Genomic DNA, 15,625 nt, shown 5'->3' with positions numbered 1-15,625 from the left:
CGTGGATTTATCTGGGTGGAGTCAGAGAGTGGCAGGGGGATCTTGGGGTGTTGGGGAGTTGTCTGGGTAGAGTCAGAAAGTGGCAGGGGGATATTGGGATGTCCAGGAGTGTCAGGGGTGAAGTCACGGAGTTTGGTGGGGTTCGGGGGATGTTGGAATCAGCGACAGGAGGGAATGGGCATCCTTCCTGTCAGGGGATGCCTTGGTGGGTGGTGGCAGGAGGAATTGGGCACTTTTCCTGCCACGGACATTCACAGGGGGCTTCGGGAGGTTCCAGCAGGTGGGAGTGGGCATCCCCTCTGCCGGGGGATACCTCAGAGGTGGCAGCAGGAGGAATTGGTCACTCCTCCTGCCACGGACGTTTGTGGGTTTTGGCAGGAGGGAGTGGGCATCCTTCCTGCTAGCTCACTTTGGGGGGGGGGGGGCGGGGGGACGGGTTTCCTGCTGCAGCCACTATACAAATCGCAGCAGGGAGATTCCCTTACCGTGATTAGCTCAGCAGCAACACGGTACTCTAACTGGCACCTGTGACATGGATGCCAGTTATAGAATCAGGGTGGTTAGGCAAGCAGACACGATTCTATATAGGACGCCCGTGTGCGATTCTCAAAAGCCGCTTATGTGGCTGCTGAGACCGGGCATCCTATACATAGTCAGGTCCTAACTGGATAGTATCAGATAAGTGGTTTTAGATATCATCACCACTTCACAACCAGAGGTATGCATCCATTAAAGCACTGTTTCCTAACCCAGTCCTGAGGATATATATAACCTGTCTGGGTTTTAAAACATTTTTTTCCAGAGCTGGGCTAGAGGGCAGGAGCCCCTCTCTGATGCTGTGGAGGCGAAACTGGGATTGAAAGTGTGAACATCTATGAGGGAGTCAGGACGTCTGAAGAGCTAAGAATGAAGGCGTGGAGTGATGTTTCTGCTGAAAGATAAGTGCTAGAAATTTTTTTGATGTTTCTGCTTGGTGAGTTTGGCCCGTTTCTGAAGATGTAAGCTGGATTCCAAGTGGAGTCTTTTTCTGACAAATGATGTTGTATTTGGCTCCTGCCTTTGAGTTCCTTAAGTAACAGGAGGGTGCAGATATGCCTAAAGCCTTTTTTTTTCCATTTTATGATAAGTCAAGGCTTCAGCTTCAGAAGGACTTTTATTCTCACTTCTCTACATATTTGGTGGTTATTTAGATTTTGGAATTTTTTGATTAGGGTTATTTTCCTTAAATGAATTTTAGAACAGGCAGGTTAGCAATGGAGAAGAAGCCCAGAATTTAAAGCAGTGGCATAAGGACCAGGGAAACCAGAATTCATATCCCACAAACTTATGATGTGTGATAATAAAAAAGGTGAATGTTTAAATTTTTTTAAAAAATGTAAGACACATTGCCATTATTTCCCCTCAAACACTCCCCCTCGCTTTGAGCACACTTATGCCATCATTCTTATCACTTTCTGAAGCAGTTCTGGAAGCCTTCTTTCGTGCCTTTAGTTGCACTCTTGTGGCTGCCTCAATGTCCTGAATCAATTCAAAATGTTTATCTTTCATGGTCATTTTGACATTGGGGAAGAGCCAGAAGTCGTACGGTGCTAAATCTGGTGAATAAGGTGGATGAGGACATACCGAGATATTTTTGATAGATATTGCCAAACCAGAAGCGATGTATGATATGGAGCATCCCACAGACTTGATTCGTAATGAAAACAAGCCACCAGAATGCTAACTTGATCCTCAGATGCACCACTCCACATTCAAACTATTTTCATTACGTTAAGCTTGATGAAAATAGTTTGAACGTGGAGTGGTGCATGTGAGGATCAAGTTAGCATGCCGGTGGCTTGTTTTTATTACGAATCAAGTCTGTGGGAGATCTTGAATGAATGAATGCTTGCATAGAGATTCATACTATAAAGTGCCATATTACTGACATGGAGCATTGTCATGATGGAGGATGAAACCATTTGCTCATTTCTCAGGTCGCACTTACTTACCTCATATTCAAATCTGTTGTTAAAATATTTTGAATGGAACCATAAGAGACGTTCCGATCCTCATCTTCAACCAACTCACCACCATTATGAAATCACTCGAACTACTTGTAAACTGTCTTCATGGTTATTGCAAAAAACAAAAGGAATTGACCCCAAAATATCCACAAAGAAGAAAATCCAGAGAAAACCAAAAAAAACTCTTTGGAGTGATGATGTTCCTAAATGGATTTTATTTGAAAGTGTCAAAGTTCCAAAGATATTCACCTTTATAGGACCCCTGAAGAAGACTTTTTGTCGAAAAGCGGACCGTGTTGGGTCCTGTATCCCTAGCGGACTAGGTCCTTTAACGCTTTTATGTGGATGAAATTATTTTATGTGGATGATTTCAGTGTACCTTTGGAACTCTGACACTTTCAAATAAAGTCAATTTAGGAACATCGTCACTCCACAGTTTTTTTGGTTTTCATGGTTATTGCAACATCACCATGAACTAGCTGTAACATTTCTTGCATTTCTTTAGCACTTTTTTTGCAGTTTGAAACAAAATTTCAAGTTGTTTGTGATCCATGATTTATGACAAACTTGAAAAAAAAAAAAAACACCTCTCAACCGTAGCGCACAACCAACTGACTGCACTGAACAAGTTGAAACTTGTCACACACCGTTACTAAGGTTTGATGCGCCACTTCCCATATCGAAGATCGCTACCTTTCTGGTGATGGCGCTCGGCAGCAGCATTCACTGTATTTGCTTCATCACACCTATTGTGAACTTGGCCAAGTTGCTCAGGGATTATAAGTCCTCTGCGTATAGGGAAATACTTACTGTACATAAACATAACTCATGTCAAACTACTACTGTAAAGATGTGAGCTAAATCCAAAAATGACGATGACCATGAATATGCTTGAAACGAGTTTCCATACAGTGAAGAGTCAGGCCCTGTTTTACTAAGGTGCGCTAACCGATTAGCACACGCTAAACGCTAACGTGTGCATGTTAGTCTATGGACTCATTAGCATTTAGTACGCGCTAATTTAATTAGTTTGTGCTAATCGTTTAGTGCACCTTAGTAAAACAGGGGGTCAATGCGCTTATTTTAAAAAAAGATATACATCCAAAAGACAGCATAAATTAGCACTGGATGTCTTATTAGTCAAAATGTCCAAGTGGACATTTTCGAAACTGACTTTTTAAATGTCTTTCTTATCAATTTGTCTTCAGTGTGCCTAAATTTTAAGGGGACATGTTAGAGACGTATTTTGTGCGGGATTAGCACTTGGACACTTTGCAGCGATAAACATCTTACAAAAATGTCCAGGGCACAATTTGGATGTTTTGGGCTAGACCTGTTTTTAAAATGAATAAGGACCAAAACGGTACCCAAACTGAGCAGATGACCACTGGAGGGATGAATATATGGCTCTACATGCTCCCCCAGTGGTCACTGACCCCCCTCTTACTCCCCAAATATCTGCATGAAACAGTACATATCTGTCTCTATGACAGCTGCAGACACTAAGGCCAGTCCTAGTAACGCTGTAAGAAGGTCTCTGGAGTAGCCTGTTGGTCAGTGCAGTGGACTGCAGAGAAGGGGACCATGGCTCATATGCCATCTTAACTAGTACACTTCTGGTAGAAAGTGTGAGCCCACCAAAATCCCACTGTATTGCCAAATAGATGACACCTGCAGGTATAAGGGCTATTGGTGTGGTAGGCAGGTGGGTACAGTAGGTTTGGGGAGATTTTGGGAGGTTTCACCATATAATGAATGGGGGTTATGGTGAGATGAATATCTAGCACCCTTAATGTGAAATTCACAGCAGTGCTCCATAGGGTGCCCACTGCTTTGAAGGATGTCTGTGTGGCCAGCCCATTAAAAAATGCTTACCCCCCTTCTACATGCAAATGGCTTGCTTTGGACATTTTTAATTTGGACATTTTTTTTTCAATAATGGCAAAAAAATTAGTCATCTAGCTGGGCCATTAAAAAATAATAAAAAGATAGACATCTTGTGGGTTTGAAAATAGACATGTTCTCCACTCGATTTTTCAAAATGTCCAAAATTGGACTTAGATGTGCTATTAAAAATGCCCCTCCATATATGCAAATCTATCTCATGCATATTCATTATAGATATCCTGAAAACCAGACTGCTTAACTGTGCCTCCGGAAGTAAGCTGGAAAGAATGTGCTGTCACATCCTTTTCCCAAGCCGCATTTTCTTCTGTCGATTGTAGCATAACATTGTCTTCCAGCATGTATGCTGACTCCTAATACTAGGTTGGGGAGCAAAGGCTTTACAGATCGGTTAGAGAATGACACAGTGGAGAAATTCATCAACATTCCCGTCCCTGTGGATAACCGCAGGAAACCATCTCCATGTCATTCTTTAAGAAGAGAGGAATAAATCAGAGTATGAATGGCACAGCCACTGACCCTCAAGTCTTGCATTGAAGAATGCTGGTGTAGAAGGACTGAGGTAGAGATAGACACTAAAGAATGACAGTCTCTGGTATCCAAAGCAGATATTATGATGTCATAATACTTCATTACACCAATGCCTAAAAGTCAACCTCATCAGTGATGTCACAATGGTTTCATTGTCCTATACTTGGCTCACATAAGAATCAGAGTATGAATGGGCAGAACCACTGACCCTCAAGCATTGTATTGAAGAATGCTGGTGTAGAAGGACTGAGGTAGAGATAGACACTAAAGAATGACACGGGATGGGAACGGGGATGAATTTTGTCACCATGTCATTCTCTAATATAAAACAGAGAATACAGAGAAAGTGAATTTTGTCACCATGTCATTCTCTAATATAAAACAGAGAAAGTTTGTTAACATCTAAACTTAGACCAAATTTTCAAGCTCCAACTAGCATGTTTTAGATTTTTAAAAACCTCTTTTCTAACATTGTAGACAAAAGTTAGTAGCTATAATTTTGTCATTGCTCGAACAGTGGGCCCAAAAGAAAGAAGGAGGTTGGAAACCACTGGATTGAAGTATCAAAATGATGGTGAATATTCAAAGCACAAACCAAGCACTTATATGAAAATAGAATGACCCGATGTCTTAGATGTGGCCTTCTCATCGGCACACAAATAGAGGTCTTGATGAGTCAGGCACAGTATTTTAATTATTACAGACAAAAAAAACATTGAGCATAAATGCACTTTACCAGAAATCTGTAACTGTGGGGAGAAAAAAAAAAAAACAACCCAGGGAACTGCAACCTCCCCATTCAAATAATTTATACTACAGCATCTTCAGTTTCCAATCATCTTGCCAGGGAATTTGCATTGCAACAGCTACACTGTGCATCCTAACAAACTCATTTTATCGTGGTGGGATAGTTAAACTGTTGGGAATGATATGTTTGTTGCCAGCTCACAGAAGGGTGTTTACTCACCAGCTATAGTAATTTACAAGATAGATAAACAGATATACAAATTTAGCACCATGTTTACACCAAGACATATATTTTAATCTTATTAAAATAGATATATATAGGGCGAGGGAAAGGCTTTTTTTTTTAAATTCCACTGCTTTTTAATTTTTAATATTGGCATGGAATACATTTACAACAGGTTTTAATACTATGTATCACCAAATTAAAACACACACACACATTAGAAAATGGACAGAGATATTTACTGTACAAAGTTCTTAATTTTCAACCTCTACAAAAGATTCCATTTACTACATGAGCAAAAGAAAAGCAAAATGTAATTAAAAATATCTTAATGACAATAGCAAAGGACTATGGCCTTCAACTGCAGCGTGCTGAAACAGAGAGGCTCGGGTATTATTTCTACAAACTATTTTCACTTAGCACCGTTCAGATGGAATTATTGCCATGACCTTTTAAAAATGTGAATGAGTGAATCAATACCCTTTCAGAGGTAAGACTGCAGAAGTAGATCGGGCCGTGCGGTAATGGCGTGTATTTCTGCATCAGAAGGCAGTTGAAACCTAATTATCGTCAATCACATACATGGTGGCCCCGTGTACTGATGAGCACAGTGAGGGGGGTGCAGCGTTAAAGAGCGAGGTATGGAGGGGGATGGAAGCAAGGGAGTTGCATTGCTGGTGCCAGTGGGGTAAGATTTAAAGATGAGTTATAGGTACCGTCACTCATTTCCTATAACTAACACTAGTCTGTCAAAAAGAGCAACCTGTAAATGATGTACAAGTAAGCTGGCATTTTGCCATCCTTCAACAGACCTTGCAGGTTATCTGAATGCTTCCTTGAATGTACACACATATATATGTATAAATCAGTAGTCCAATCAGCAGCATTCTTTAGGGCTTGATGACAAAATATGCAGATATTGGAGAGCCATGATGTTAATTATTCTCTTGGAATGTACCATGCGTATGTGTCTTTCATTGTCAGACAAACAGAGCTGCAAATGAGATTTAAGGTAGAGCAATAATGGCTACATAGCTTCATGATAGCAGCTTTTCCCATCAATAATATATGGTCTTCCTGAGAAGGCTTTTTGGAGAGGTCTCTGGAAACAATTAGTTGCCTGAAAAATAAGTTTTTTGAATCTGGATTTTCAGGCAAAGCACAGAAGTTGAGTTGGCCAAAAATCACTTTTAGATGGCCTCATGTTATGCAATAAATATGAGCACCATAATCTTTCCACGGTGTGTTTAAAAAAAACCCCCCAAAAACATTTTTTTTTTTCCTAGGGTAAAGTGGAAACTTACATTTGATGCAATATTTAAAACTAGTCACTTAGGGGTCCTTTTACAAAGCTATGGTAAAAATTAGCCTTAGTCCACTGCTAAGCACGTCTTTCCTGCAAACTCAGGCTGTACAACCCCTGGTTTTGGAATCCTATTACAAAGCTGAGGTAGAGGTTTCTACCATGGGCTGGCGAGGCAAATGCTTCAATGCTCAGAGGAATTCTATGAGCATCGGAGCATTTACCTTGTCAGCCGCGGTAGAAACCTTTACCACAGCTTTGTAAACACCAGCGTCTGTCTTTGTTTCATTAATGGCCGTGCGCTAATACTGCCATCAGCATGGTCATTTTTTTTTAAATGACCATGGGAACACTTACTGCCACCTATTTTGTAGATGGTAAGGGCTCTTGCACTGTCCATGCCCCTAATCTCTGCCCCTATGACCCCCCTCATACAAAATACAAAACTATATTTAGCCCTCGGATAGCATGTGCACTTGCAAAAACTAACATGATAGTTTACTTTTCCTGCTTTAGGCACGCTAGTACCCAAGGCAGCTTAGTTAAAAGACCCCCCCCCTTAACTCATATGAGACAAAAGTGCACTAAAACATATTTATGTTGATTTAATATGATTTCGTGCACATACTAGTGTAATGAACTCTGCAGTTTCAGGCCACATTATATGGGGTTTCTACAGCAAATCACTGTGACCAATTAACCCCTCCCTCCCCTCCCCCCCTCAGTTCAGACAGCAGAAAAATGTCTGATTAGGGAGAGTTGTTAACAATGCACAATAATAGCCTGATTTTTTGCTCAATTTCTTTAATGCTTTGAAAAAAAGGGTATGAAAGAAGAATTCTCATTACCTACTAAGCAATAGGCTCTAAAAATTTGAATCGCATCTATTTGTGGTGCAGCTGTCATTCAATAATTATCTTGGCTATACGGAAAAAAAAATGATTTATTTCCAGTTACTGATTCTTTTCAGTGGTAGCTGCCACCACTTGAACTCTGCATTGAAGGAGCAGGTCCATAAAATTAGGGCAACTCTTCTATGTAACAGATGGTATTTCAGAACTGCTGCCGTACAGGCTTATCATCTGCCAGCCTACAGCAGTGATCTCTGCTTCCATGATCCCCCCTATTCAAGCAGTAAATCCCAGCTCTTCTCCCCTGCATACACACGGCCATCCCAGATGGCTGTCATGAATTCTATTTAATAGGTGATAGTTTTATCGAATGTTTTTCTTTCACTCTGTGGTGAGGAGTAAAATGTCAGTCGGTGAGACACATTTTTAACAGAATCGTTCTTTTGTTATATAGACAAGGCAAAGAGCTGGTGAAAAATGGGCCCAATCTGTTTTATTTTCTTATACTATGCTGCTCTGCTGTTAGGTTCAAACCTAGTAAGCTAAATGCTATCTCTTTCACATTCTGAAGAAAAGGTTGAAATCTGGAATTTACACAATTTGCCAGTTCAGTGATGCCCCCTAATCTTCTAGATAAAATAATAAACATTAAATGGCTGCATAACTCACTTGTTAATACATATGTTGCATTAAATAATTCATATATAGATAGAATTCTTATGTAGCAGGGCCCCAAGATATTCTTTAGAGGAGAAAAACTATAGAGTTCTCTATACTCAATCTGTGCTGAGCATGGAAGTGATGGGTTGGAGGATGGGCAAGGGTGTCGAGGTTGTTCCCATTCTTGTTTTAGAGGGAGCTGTAAAAGGCCCTACCTTCTCTATAACTCATATTCTGGGAGAGTCGGTTTACTCATGTTACTCCTCTCCTAAAGTCACTTCATTGGCTTCCCATCCATTTCCGAATACAATTCAAACTCCTCTTACTGACCTACAAATGCACTCATTCAGCTGCCCCTCACTATCTCTCTTCACTTATCTCCCCCTATGATCCCCCCACCCCCACCCATGGTGAGCTCCGCTCAGCTACTAAATCCCTCCTATCTATGCCCTTCTCTTCAACTGCCAGCTCCAGACTCTGTCCCTTCTGCCTTGCTGCAACAAGCTGCCCGAATCCCAACGGCAGACTCCCTCTCTTGCAGCGTTCAAGGCCCGTTTAAAAGACTACCTCTTTAAGAGTGCTTCCAATGCCTAACTCCTCTCACCTTGGGTTCTGCATCCCCTACCCTCTATGCCATGTCTGTCTGTCTAAGTTAGATTGTAAGCTTTTCTGAGCAGGGACGGTCTATAAATGTCAAAATGTACAGTGCTGCATATGCCTTTCAATGCTATATAAATGATAAGTAGTAGTAAATCTGGGTTCTTGAATGAGTGGTTGTTAGAGCATTGAGGGGTAATAATAATGAGTTGCCTCTCTTCATGGCCAGCTAGGCATTAAACCACATGTGTCAAACACAAGGCCCGCGGGCTGAATCTGGCCTGCCTGGCCTTTTTATGTGGCCCACGGCAACATTCCCAATCTTCCCCTTCTGAGCCCAGCGTGTCCTCCCCTCCGCGCCGGTCCGACGACGACAATGCCACGCCAGAAAATCTGCTGGCCTCGGCAGTGACTCAGCAGTACTGTTCGTGGCTCCCCCTCCTGCCCTCCATCCGCCGCGGTCCACCCGGGTGGAAACACGAAGTTGCACATCATTTGAAACAGACCGCGGCCAGCAAAAAGCAGAAGGAGGAGCCACGCACAGCACTCCTGAATTGCTGAGGCCAGCAGATTCCCCGGCCCGGCAGCGACATCGGCCCAGCGCTGTAGGGAAAGGCACAATGGGCTGTGAAGAGAGCGAGATGAAGGGAGAGAGGTTGGGCATGAGGTAGTGTGGAGAAAGAGGAAAAAAGTTACTTGAAGGGAGAACCGTTGGGAAGAGAAAGGGAGAAATGGTGGACCTGGGGGGAGGGAGGCAGGCAGACAGGGGGAGAGATGGGATGGGGGCAGTTGGGAAGAGAAAGGGAGAGAAGATGAATCTGGAGATGGAAGGGGATGGAGAAATGTTAGGCCTGAGGGTGAAAGGAAGAGAGAGATGCAGCATCTCTTTTTTTTCCTTCTATCTCATTGTTCAGCATCAAGAGGGGGGGGGAAAGAAGAACCACAGAAAAGAGACAGAGCAAAATGTTAGATCAAGAGGAGAGAGGAGGAGAGATAGAAGGAAAGAGGAGGCTGGGAAAGGAGATGGGAAATGGGAGAGCTACAGAATAAGAGAAGATGGAAAATTGATAGGTAGCTGAAAATTTAAAAAGGAGAAGGATGAGAAAGAGGGCAAGATTTGAGTGGACAGAGGCAGAAAAGAATAAAGGAGAAAAGTTGAAAGGGAAAAATCAATATGTTGGAGACAGGGACTGGAGCAAGAATTAGAAGATAGACAAAATCATAAAGAGAAACTGGGACCAAAAGCAAAATGACCAGACAACAAAAGATAGAAAAAAAAAATTAATTTTCTATTTTGTGATTACAATATGTCAGATTTGAAATATGTATTCTGCCAGAGCTGGTGTTAGACAGCAAGTGTGAACTAGGACCTAAATGAAAGGAAAAGTCTTTTTTATTTATTTTGTAGCCGGCATGGGGTTGGAGAGGTTGCATCCCTATACTTCTACTAAGACTAACCCCCTCCTTTACTGGCACGCAGCATGCGTTTTGGTGCCAGCACCAGCGATTGATCTGATGCTCACAGAAGTCCTGTGAGCATCGGAGCCGCCACCGGTGCTGGGGCCCACACTGCGTGTCAGCAAAGGAGGGGGCAAGTATCTTAATAAAAAATCCGGCCCACGACTTAGCCTGCATTTTAGATTTTGGCCCCTTATGTGATTTGAGTTTGACACCCCTGCCTTAAACTAGGAAAGGAGGCAGCCCCAAGCTGGCTAGGCATAATACAGGAAAAGAGTACTCGAGAGAAGTGTAGCCTGAAGGGTATGGAGAGCTTTCCCAAATTCAGCTAATGTCAGCAACATTTTTTTTTCAGCAAGACGTGTGGAGGGACCCAGTTCAGGAACCCATGAGGGTTTCTAGATGAATGTGGATATCATTTCTGAGGATTCTGGAAGACATGGAAGATGTTTCCTACTAAGCTAGTTTGGAAGTTAATATAGCCTAACTTGTGAGGGGCCAACCCTGGGCATCCTTTATAGATAGGAAGGAAGATTTTGGACATTTTTGTAACTGTTCTGTGTCTTTGTCACAAGGTATACTAGTGTGGAAAGAATTACCTTTTGTGGATTTCTGGGGGGGGGGGGAGGGAATCCATGGCACACAGATCCTTGGCCTAAGGTATCATATGAAAATCGATGAGTTTTATGGTAGAATGCCTAATTTTGAGTATCTTTCAGGGAAATTGGAGTGGCCAAGTGTTAACTGAGGACCCAAGGGAGAAGCAAGGATCCTGGTCCTAAAGATGGAGATCAGAAAGAGTAAAGGAAGCTTGCTAGTTTGTACTGAGGCTATAGAAAGCTCCATCAAGACGGGTAAGATCAATTTGCATAGCATGAATGTATTCCAAAGAGTATCATGATTTTAAACACACTAAATTATTTTTGACCATCTCAGGTTTGTTTTGTTTGCTGTGATTTAATTTGGGGGAAATACCTTGAGGACTTTTAAGGCAGTGGGAAGTTTGGAGGAAAATTTATGTAATGAAGGCTTTGAGCAATTGTCTCCTCACCCACCAGGACCTCCCCCCCCCCTTCATTATTTTCCTGCTCAGTAAACGCGGGGGGAATGGAGCTGCCCTTGCATTTTAGATGTGTTACTTGTATGCAATCTACAACCACCACTCAAAGTATTCTCAGTATTGCTCTTTAGAAGATGTTGTGCTTCCCGTTTCTCCTAAGGTTTGTGATGTGGTTGCTGTGGATCATTTCTCTTTACCTTGTTCTAAAAATAGCATGATCAACCTGTGTCAATCCATTTAACGTTGCACACAAACTTCTATCACATACATTTCCCTTCTTAACAATCTGATTTCTGTATCATGGTGGTGGCTGCTATATAAACTTTCTTATGCCCTGGAACTTATGTGACTGTTTAACATCATGATAGGAATATTGTATTGACTGAAAGGCTCACTGAAGTATCCAGTATCCATGTGGTTAGATCTATCTATTTCTGTAACATCCTGCACTAGGTTGTTTTTTTTTTCCCCGAGAGTACCTCTTGTAATGCAGGGGAAGTGTCAGAAATAATGACCGTCTACCTATATCTGCAATAAAATGTAGAGCATGGATTATTATAGTTGTAAGTATCGGAGATTTATTTCATGACTGCAGGTAATGATGAATCTTTTAGCACAACTAATGTCTGGAGGAAGCCTCTCTTCTTCTCTGAGCTGTCACATAGCGAGTATTTATAGGGTCCTTAGCGCTGTGGGGTTTTAGCATAAAGAGGCAATGTGTCTAAGGTGCCACTGGATGGAAATGTTAGCAAGGGCTTCCTCTCATTGAGGATCTTTTAGTAGATGGCATTAGATTCCCTCTTTATGTTTACGTCCCCCAAAAGACAGGGGACAGATGTTTAACATCAAACCATTAATCCCTTAGCCCAGGTTCATGTGACAGCAGAAACCCAACAGAAATGAGCCCTCTGCCTTCGCTTGGTGTAAATGCTGCAATTTACTGTTGATTTACAGAACAGGGTCAGGCCATTAGAAACTTGGCAATCTTCTGTACAGCTGGAAAACAATATGCACGATAAGCTAAAATTCAATACCTTCTTGCACTAATTAAATGGGTTCCCACCAGGACAAAAACACAAATTACAAAGCAGGGCTTTTCTGCCTCCCTCTGCATTTTCCTACAGATGAGGCTGTGGTATACTTTTGTTTGGGACAAGAGGCTTGCACTGCACTTTACTGCTTTAGGGCTGAAATCTCACCAGACCAGTCTTCGGATTAGTTGGGTTAACCTCTTCTCGTGAACCATTCACACAGGTTGTAAAGGCCGAAGGTCTCTCATGTTAAGTTCTGACTGAAAAGTCATTCTTAAAAGGATCTTAGCCAATAACAGTCATACCTATTTGAGGCCTAGGTCAATGATAAGCAGATTAAACTTAAGTTGGTAGATGTGTCTCTCATGCTATGGAATAGTTTTCTAAAAACATCAACAATATACTTTATAAGCGACTCATCAACTGTATTGTAGATTTGAGCTCCGCTTCATGATTTTGCATCATCATTTTGCTTCCTCGTATATATTTGTTAATTATTTAACTGAATTTGTTTGTAAAACAATCATGTTTTTCAGGATAATACTTGATAAATACCTTCTTTTCTTGAGAACACAAGAGTAGAGAAAACAGGTTTGTGATTTCTGGTGCTTGGAATCACCCACATCTGCCTTATAAATCGCATAATTTATATTAAGAGGGGCCGCTGAAAAGTTCTCAGCCCAACCAAGTTGGGTGTCTCCATCGAGGGCTAAACACATAGTCCAGCGATGTTCCATATTTTTTTGAGGGAACAAAAAAAGTGGAAAATCGCTGGACTACGTGCAATGGAGACTGCCCCGACTTTGTTGGTTGGGCTGAGAACTTTTCTGCAGCCCCTCATAAATGAAAGAAAAGCTGTTTGTATTTACATGATAAGACCAAAAAATATAAATATCTTGTACATCAGAGTAAATTCTAGAGCCCACTTTGCTAACTAGTGAATATAGGTTTAAATCAAACCCACTTCAAACCAGCTGGGGTTTTGAGTAAAAAAAAAAAAAAGGTAACAGGTTTTAACCTGGATCCAGCAACATTAATACTTATAATAAAGCTAAAAATATCTGGTAACTATAAATCTTATCATCCAATGTGAAAGAACATTCTAAATCTATTAATATTTTCAGAGACATTATCTTTCTGCCACCCCACTGCTTTGTGACTTGTTGTATCAGCTATATTATTTGCCTTAGAGCATCATCTAAGTGTTTTTCTTCCCCTGTGAGAAACATCTTCCACAACCTTCACAAGATCCAGCCCACTGCTCCCCTGCAGGAGGATTAGAGCATCATTAACAACCAAAGACACTTCAGGCACAAGCTGAGGCTCTGGTGTCTCCAACCCTTCCTGCCTCCCATCAAAATTCATATCCTGTCACAGTTTTAGGAGCAGAAAGGCTTCTCATTACAGCATCATTCCCCTTTTGCAAGAAACACTGATTGCTGCACCGGTGGCTTCGGAAGGCAAAGATGTAATTTAGCAAAATAATGTACCATGCTGATTAATTTAATGTAGCCCATGACTAATTATGGTAATTCATTACATCTACAATTAGGCTAAGTAATTTATTGCACTGCAGTCTCATAAAGCAGAGGATTTATATCGAGTTTTGAATGTCACCCAAAGGACATTTCTGTACCTTGTCTTTACTGAAGTGGAATAAGGCTGCCAGCTGAGACGAGCTCAGCCACCCCTCCCCCACCGCGCTCTCACTCCATTTTTTTTTTTTTTTTTTTTTTAATGTTTGTACTGCACGCTGGATGGAGGCACGCACGAGAAATCTTTTTTTTTTTTCCCGACGACACCCTTTCCCCTCAACTTGCACCTTTCCGATCATCTGACATGGCGTTTCCTTTCCAGCCTGTTTACTGGCAGGCTCGAACGCCTATATACACCGTCCTCTGGTTATTGAAGATTATTTGTAGGTTTTTTTTTTTATTTTAAAGGAGGGAGAATAAAATAACCCGCTGACATTTATGTCATCGCTTAGCCCTGCGTTCGCGCCATTCGCTCCCACAAAGGCGCCCGGCCGACATTTCTGACGGAAGGAGGCTTTTGCCGCCTTCGCGCAGAAGCAGAGCTGCACACCTCGCATTAGGGTGAAATACAGCCTTCCCTCTCGCACCCTGCAGCAGCGTTTGCTGCCGCAGCAGCGGGGTCCTTTGGAGACCAATTTGTTTAGCTGATCACTGTCTCTTTGACGTGGCTGCAAATGTTACCTTTCTTTTTCAATCAAAAACACAGCAGGGTGTGCCATCTGTTTGGCACCGGCTTAGTTCCCTTCCCCGATGCCTTTTTTTTTTCTCCTGCAGATAGTATTATAATGGCAATTTGCTGACATCTTTCACTCCTTTTTCCTTTGCGCTAAATATAGTTTTATAGAATGCGCTATTTTAGTTTTATTAAAATATAGAGTATATATATATATAAAGCTGACATACGCCCACAAACGTATAACCCACAGATTGCCTTTTTGTTTGTTTTCTACCATAATTTTTTTTTTTAAATTTGAAGATAGACGTGTTTACTAAAAGGAAAGAAAAAAAAAAAAGGACAAAACTACTACGTATACACGTCTTAAATGTCGTGATTTACCAGGGGAAGGCATAAAATCCGCCCGCTTTTTCTCTGTTGCAAAGGCGCCCCTCCCTTTCTTTATTTTTCTAAAAAGCTGAAATCTTTGAAATATGTAAATGCCAGTATGGAACAAAAGCTAGCAGAAAAGTGGTTAACAGCCCCCCCCCGCCCCTCCCCAAGCTCAGAGCAATGAAGACCCCCTAAAGTAGGAACAGATGATCAGCACCACAAGCCGAAGCCACGGGGATGCTCACGGATCTCGGAATGCTTCGTGGAATACAAATGAAGGCGCCTCGTTTTCCTGCCACTAGAGTTTAGGCCAGACCTTATTAGAATTCAGTAGCATTCGGCTTTACTCATGTTAATGTAGCGATTGTACAACGCACGGAATTTACCAAAAAGAAAAATAAGTTCAGACTACAATTAAGTTCAACATCTGATTATATTTCTGTAAAAAAAAAAAAAAAAAAGGCATAATTTATTATGTTTGTAGTGCAGCTGTTTTTCTTGACTTTATTCTCTGCTCCTAATGGCCCATATCGTTCCTTATTCCTGTTGCACTGGTGTGGCTCCTTTTGGTTTGTAGCTCGAAAAGACACCGATAATGCAAACCTTGCAGAGGTTTGTTTATTTACATCTCTCTGATTAGACGTTATGCTCCATTTTTTTTTTTTTTTTT

This window comes from Geotrypetes seraphini, chromosome 2 (assembly GCF_902459505.1).
Source record: "Geotrypetes seraphini chromosome 2, aGeoSer1.1, whole genome shotgun sequence".
In the NCBI taxonomy this organism is placed as follows: Eukaryota; Metazoa; Chordata; class Amphibia; order Gymnophiona; family Dermophiidae; genus Geotrypetes; species Geotrypetes seraphini.
Note: the sequence above shows the minus strand (reverse complement) of the source record.